Source organism: Lactuca virosa, chromosome 3, assembly GCF_052849685.1.
Source record: "Lactuca virosa cultivar CGN04683 chromosome 3, Lactuca_virosa_CGN04683_v6, whole genome shotgun sequence".
Classification (NCBI taxonomy): Eukaryota; Viridiplantae; Streptophyta; class Magnoliopsida; order Asterales; family Asteraceae; genus Lactuca; species Lactuca virosa.
In genome coordinates, this window is record NC_136428.1 from 290,319,561 (window position 1) to 290,327,690 (window position 8,130).

The following is an 8,130-nucleotide window of genomic DNA, read 5'->3' on the forward strand; positions in this document are numbered from 1 at the left end:
ATTCCGAAACGAGACATTTGGTTCATCATATCGTGCAAAATACTCATCACGTAGTCCCTCTCTTCTTATAAAATTATGAAGCGCAAAACATGCTAGGGTAATGTTTCGTCGTGTAACCAACGAGAATGGTGACATCCTCTTCAATATAGGGAATCGTGCTTTCAAGACACCAAAAGCACGCTCAATGACATTCCGAAGTTTTGCGTGTGCATGGTTAAATTTTTCTTTATTCGTTAATGCACGTCTTCGACGGAAACCTCCAAGCCAATACCTCACATTTACGGTACGGTGCCATAAAACCTCGAATGTTTGCATAGGCGGCATCACAAAGATAATATTTATCTGTAAAAAAAACAAAAAAAATTCATTTATTTTTCAAACTAAGATAAAACTATTTAAATAACCATAAATTTACCTGATGGTGGAAGCGGGAATGGTGCATGTGGATTTGCTAATGCTTCTGATAAAATTCTAGAATCGTGTGTTATCCTTTCCCACCCGGCCATAACAAACGTAAACATCATGTTGAAGTCACATATTGCCAATACGTTTTGGTAACAATCGCCTTTTCCCCTACTTCTATATAAATCTCGTTTGTTTGCAGGGACAACGACATGTATCAAAGTGCATCAAGTGCACCAACTGTTCCCTTGAACACCCGCCATAGCCTCCTATTATGTCCCAGAATGTTTGGATTCAGATTAAAAGAAGTTGGTACTATAATGTCATGTGCGAAAAGCAACATTTTGTCCAACACTTCATGAAAAAACTTATGAATTGTTTGCTTTGAGTGTTGAAATCTCCGCTTGATAATCACATAACGTTGGTTATGACCGATCATCATAAAAAACATAGCCATCTTCTCCTCAACCGACACATGTTTGCTATCCTTTAATGCGTGGTTTACTCTGAAATGAGCACATACCCGGACAAATGATTCACGAGACATGCGTAGCACTTCAAGACATTGTAGAGGATTACGGTGAAGTAACTCTAACGTAAATTCATGTCCCGTCATTTCCGAATCGTTGTCCCGCACTTGTTTGACACCCTTCTTCCAAAAGTAGCGGACGTACAAGTACATTAGAATTATGAGTAGTATCTTTTTGTCGTGATCCATTACGAACCTATTAATCAACAAAACATAACATGACATAAGATAAGATAATAACATAACATAAGATTCAAGTACCAAAAACATAACATAAATTTCAAGTACCAAATAAAATAACATAAATCTCAAGTACCAAATAACATAAGATTCAATTACCAAAAAACATAATATTGAAGTACCAAATACTACAAATAACATTCAAGTAGCAAATAACCAAAAAAAAATAACCATATAGTTCCAAAACATGCCTTTAAAACCTAAACAACTCAAACATATAAACTTAACGAACAATTTTTCCATCCTTTAAAACTCCCAAACTTGTAGCTGTCATCTCGATTCATCCTCTTAATATTTGTGGATCATTGGGCAAATTTACCCACATCTCTCTTATATTCATGGTCCCTCCAAAAATGTGATACACATCAAATCGTAGAGGGTCTACTGGGCCTAACTCGAGCAACTCAAGCTTCTCTAAACATTGGGGAATTGTTGGCCCTTGAGTCAAATGGCGTAGAGCTTTTTGCATCTCTAGTGCTAAATCATCAGCAGTAATAGAAGCTTTAGGCGAGGCACACGAAGGTGGATCAGGTGAGGCACTAGGAGCTCGAGGTCTAGGAGTTGAGGGTTTAGACCTTTTTTTGGGGTTACCAGATGGTGAAGCAGCAGAAGGTGAATCAACAGAAGGTGAAGCAGCAGAAGGTGAAGCAGAAGAAGGTGGCGGCGGAGTAAAATGCTCACTAGTATGATTGGAAAAGTAATCATCTTCATCTATGTTAATGGAAGGGGCGTCCATTAACTGTAGTGATGCGACATGGAAAGAAGATGATCCCTGTCCCGATGGTGTTTGGGATGTGGCATAGCTGAGATTACCAGATGCACTGTTTCCATCAAAGAGTTCTGCACAAAGCTCTGGAAACAACAATGGGACGGTTTTCAAAGAAGCGGTTTTCAGATGTCCCTAAACCCAATCAATGTAACAAAAGTAATATAAGAATTAATGACAACTATATAAACAATATACATATAAATATGTGTGTGTGTATATATATATCTTTTTAAAGTCCTCCCACTCCTCATTTGTTAAGTTAAAAGTATTTGTTTGTGGATTGTAAAGGTTTCCAGTTTTGTTTTTTAAGTATAACCATCCTGTGTATTTGGCTTTAAGGTTATCATAGGCGTTTTTTAATTGTCGTTGATTCAAATCCACGCCATACTTTTCCTTAATGGTTGTTCCTAACTTGTGCCATGATTTTTTGTGCAAACTCAAACCTTTTCTACCCACGGTTTGTACTTCTTCAATACAAGTGAGCAATAAGCATTTTGTTTGCTTATTGGTCCATGTATGTTTATCTCCCATTGCTAATAACAAAAAAATATAGAATACATACTTTAGCAACAAAGATTAATCATATTTCAACATAATCAACAAATAAGTTTAGCATATTCAACAATTTAAGCACAAACTTGCAAATAAGCATAAACTTGATCTCCATTCAAGAAATACAAGTGATAATAATTCAACAAATAAGTTTAAAAAAACCATTTCAGCTAACGATTTCAGCATATAAACTTGCATATGAGTTTATGATTTCAGCATATAAGTATATGATTTCAGCATATAAGTATATGATTTCAGCAAGGATTATGATTTTACCCAACATTCATAACAATTCAACACAAAAATTCATGAACCTAAACATAAATTTGAGCATAAAATTTTTTTAAAGAACAAAACACAAACTCCCAGAATTATAACAAAGCACTAAAGCTGAATTTTAACTCAATTTATGGCTCTAATATCTCTAACTGGTAGAATTATAACAAAACACAAACTTCTTTCTTATAGATCATGGTGGATCTGCTGAAAAACAACCAATTATGCCCTTATGAAACCATTAAAATCATGAGATTATCATCTTTTTCTTCAATCTAATTTCACAGTTTCAAAGTTTCAGAAAAATGAATAAATTACCAGTGAATAAGAAATCAGAAAATTCATGAGATTATGTTTAGGCACTCAAATAAGAAATCAAAATAACAAAGTTTCAAAGTTTCAAAGTTATTTCACAGTTTCAAAGCTTATTTCACAGCTTCTCTCTTCAATCTTATTTCACAACTTCAATCTTATTTCACAGTTTCAAAGTTTCAGAAATATCATGAGATTATCATCTTTTTCTTCATATTTAGTTACTCAAATAAGAAATCATGAAAAAAACTAACATGTTGATGTTGATGTTGAAGACGATGGCAGACGGTGGCTTGGGCAGCGAAACTAGCGACCGGCGACCAGCAGCAGCAACGAGCGGCGAGCGGCAGCAGTAAGCGGCGCTCAGATTTCTTCCGGTCTTCAACAGCGTCGACGACAAGGGAGAACGAAGGGAGAAGAAAGAAGGAGGACGTTTCAACTACAATTCTTTTGTCCGTGTTTTTTTTTGTTATTAGGTTTAGAAGTGGTGAGAAAAGGCAAGCCCAATGCTGCGTGGGGAAGAGGACGGGAAGAGGTTTTTGAGCCCGAAGCCTTCTAAAAATCAAACTGCTGTGAACTTAAAAGTGATGCGCGTGTGCTGCGCGGCGCAGCACTAAGAGGTTAGAAGAGGATTTTTAAAAAAAAAACAAACACAACCTAAGATGATGTTAATGAAAAGCAAATAGATGATGTTAATCAAAAGAAAACAGATGACATATTGCTGAAAAACATAATGATTGAATGAAAGTTAAAAATCAAACAATGAAATAGATGATGCATTGTCAAATAACATATTATAGATTAAATTGTGTTCTAGGTCAAACAAATTCAACAACAAATGATGTTTGATTGCTGAATTGGATGTCTCAACAACAGATGATGTTTGATTGTTGAAATCACAAATCATACAAATATAAAATTAGAGAAATCGATAATAGCTTGATGATTTAATTCATGAACTAGGTTAAAAATTGAATATGTTATATGCAAGTAACAGTGAAATCGATGAAAACTCAAACCTTGATCAATTGACGATTTCATGATGTTGAGTAAAGCTCACAGCTTGAAAGATCGTAAACAATTTTTGAAGATGAAGATTGGCAGAAATCGTTGAACACTTGAACCTCTACCGAAATCGATGATCACAGAGTTAAAATTGATCAAAATCTTCTAATGAATTGCTAATTTCGATACATGAACATAAACATCAATCACCCAGATTATCAATTGCAGATGTAGAAGAATCAAGAACATGAACTCGAAAAACACAAAAATCGCAAATTTAAAAGCTATGATTTAGCATCGCTCGATCAATGTCTAAATCAAATCGATTATCGATTGAAAGAATATAAGATTGGAGATAGAATATCGATCAAATTGAATTGAAGAACAAGGAATGTTGATTCATCGAATAAATTGGTAGAAAACCGGAACAGATGAGATGATTTCTTGATGACGTGAAAATTAAGCTATCCTGATATCTGATCATCTTAAATTTAACCTAGTGAATAATCTACCCATAATTAACTAATCAGTTAGATTAATTAGTGTTAATCCCTTTTTTTATGAGCCAAAAGATCAAATTTGATCAAATGCTAAGATTTGGTCCCCATATCTCACAAAATATAGGTGGTCTCAAATGAACCTCTACTTATATATATATATATATATATATATATATATATATATATATATATATATATATATATATATATATATATATATATTCTAACTAATTGATGTGTGGATGTAGGAATGATTGTGGGATAATCATTTTTTACTTATTTTAAGAAAGTGATTACTACATATTATTGAATTAAATATAATTGAAAAATATCATCTAATTTAATTACAATGGTATTTTAGTCAATTAATATAGATTTAATAAACGAAAATTGCATATTTTAAGGGATCATAGATTCTATTAATTTTATAAATATGATTTTATGAATTATAATTCTTTTAATTCGGACATTCTGACAGAATACGGGTTAACAAATTCTTGATCATGACTTTAAAAACTTCTTGTACAATAACAAATTCTTGAACCATCAATTGAAGAATAAAAACAAAAATTACATTAATTCTTATAGAACACGGGTAACAATTGTTAAGAATTACATTTATTGTTAAAGAATAAAACTAAAAAAAACTTTCAAATCGGGAAAGAAAACATCAAAATCTAACAAAGACACTAATACATTCTAAAAGAATAATGTTGCTAGGAATCACTTTCAATTTTGTGGTCCGTTCTTCAAGCATCAACTTCTGTGAAAACAAAACCAAATTGTAGTACTTTAGAATCCAATAATGCATTAGCAAATGAAAAATAAAAAACTAAATTCCTTTGGAAAAATATGCGGACTTGTGAATTGCACTAAAACCAATAACCAATAATTGTAGAACATGCATAAATCAGTGAGAAAATATTCATATTCCATTCCAATAGAATTGGAATTCATGATTCCTTTCCAGTAGAATTGGAATTCAAGATTTAATTACCGTATGCATTATGTTGGAATTAACTCATAAGTTTTACTTAATCTGATCATTATGTTAAAAAGAAATAAAAAAATCAAATCCCTAGCTTTCAACGTGCATTTAGCAAGTAAAACAAATTGGATTCTGGTGTGCGAAGAAGCCTGCAAACATTTTCAAATTAAACAGATTAAAATAAAAAATCAAATCAATCTATTTTAATATATCTTTCTAGGAACCCACACAATGGATAGTCTTGCACAACATTCGATTCTGTCCAAAATCATGATAGAAGATACACTACTAGATTATCTTAAAACTACAAGCTTTATTGGATCTATGTGAGCTATGGCCTTCACTTTCATCCTTTCCCAATTAATTAATGTTTGTACAAGTCAAAACAGATATCACATATCATGTTTTAAAACAAATGCATAAAAGTGAACAACCCATAATATTAACATTCGGAATGGTAAAACTTTCATCTTGTAATCATGAACATGAATTAAGCAAAAGAAAACCATTTGGTCTGTGAATTAAGCAGGAGAAAACCATTTGATCAGCTTTAGAAGGAATATTATTCTAATGTAAGGCTAATAGAGAGACACGTTTTACTCTACATCACCAAAAATCCCTAAAGAAAACCAGGAACTGGAATTGGGAACTATCAAGGAAAGGGGTTCGAATTTACATTTATACCCATTTATTATACCATAAAAACATGCATAAATTGGTCAATATTTAAATCAAACAAAACCAAAATCCACCCCCGATAGATTACAACAGAACCACAGAAGAACAAATTCGGGCATAATCGAAAAATGTGATACAATTTACACGATCAGGTATCCTATACCTGGTGTTAGGAGGAGTTGATGAAGAGAAAGACATCTGGTGTCTTTCCCACCTGGCCGGCAACGCCATCATGATCGGCAAAGGGGACGAACTTCGACACTGATGTGGATTTACGTGATGGTTGCTGTGTAACATTCAAACCAAACCCCATTCTCTACATCGTACTTGTTCAAAAGCACGGTCACAATCATCAAATTGATTTCAACAGTAATAAAGAACCACTGGTAGCCAACTCCAACAGGGGTCGATTTGTTGAGCCCTAGATTTCCATGATAGGTTAATTGATGAAGGAGAAAAAGAATAAGGATATAGAAGATGATGGGGTTGGGATGTTGAAGAAAAAGGTGGAGGAACGACCGATGGAAGACCGGAAATGGAGGAATCGGCAGGAGGCATGAACGATGTCTCCGATTGAGTTTTGTTTAGGGCTTCCAGTTCATATATATAACGATTAAAGGTTGATTTTTTCATTTGAATTTAATTGTTTTCCATAAAAAATGGGATGATAATTAAGGATATTATTTAATAAATATAACAGATTACTATTCTACCCTTATCTACTAAATAAATTTAAAATGATTGGTCCACAATGATTCTTACATCCACACAATACTTAGTTAGAATACTTGAACCTAGCTCTCTCTCTCTCTCTCTCTCTATATATATATATATATATATATATATATATATATATATATATATATAGAATATTCAAATGAGAACAAGTAAGAAATTGAGAAGAAAGAACAAATCTGACACACAAATTTTTTTTTTGCTGCAAAACGCTCCCATGTACTGACCTGACAGAGGAACTTGATATTCATGCGTGAATATAAACCAACCCACTGCAACTAACACAACCATCACCGGGCCACACACACACACACACACATATATATATATATATATATATATATATATATATATATATATATATATATATATATATATATATATATATATTGTCGCAAACCCTCTACCATACCGGCGCGACAGAGGAATGTACCGGGAAGACGGAATATAGATTGTATTTGGCACGCCATAACTAGCTTATTTTTCGAGTTTTTTTAAGTTGTCGTGTTTGGCAAGTCAAAAAGTAGCACATGAGCTAGCTTTTTAAAAAGCTACTTAGACTAGCTTTTTATGAGCTTTTTTAAAATATTCCAAATATACCCCTTAATTAATTATAAAAAAACACATTCTTTTACATGTCCTTTTATGTCATTTCACATTTTTTAGCTAGTTTTACCAAACGTCATTTTTTATCAGCCGACTTTTCAACTATTAGCTAACTTTTTATTTAACAACTAGCTTTTCAGCTAACAGCTAGCTTTTCAGCTAGTACTCCAAACATAGCCATATAATATTTATATATGAATATATATGTATATTCATATATGAATAATCACTTGACAATATGCATATATTTATTTATATATGAATATACTTTGTATATATGCATTATATTAATATAGTTATTCATATATTAATATTACATTCCTCCGTCGCGCCGGTACATTGGAGGGATTTGCAGCAAAAACAAATATGTGGCCTAGTGGTTGTGGTTAGTATTCACAAATGAATATTACGTTCCTCCATCACGTGTAACGCCCGTAGATCCGGGCTAGTCAATTTAGAGATAATAGGGGTCGAAAACGACTTTTCGACAAAATATTATTTAGAATAAATAATCTTAACCAAGTTGTAGAATACATCT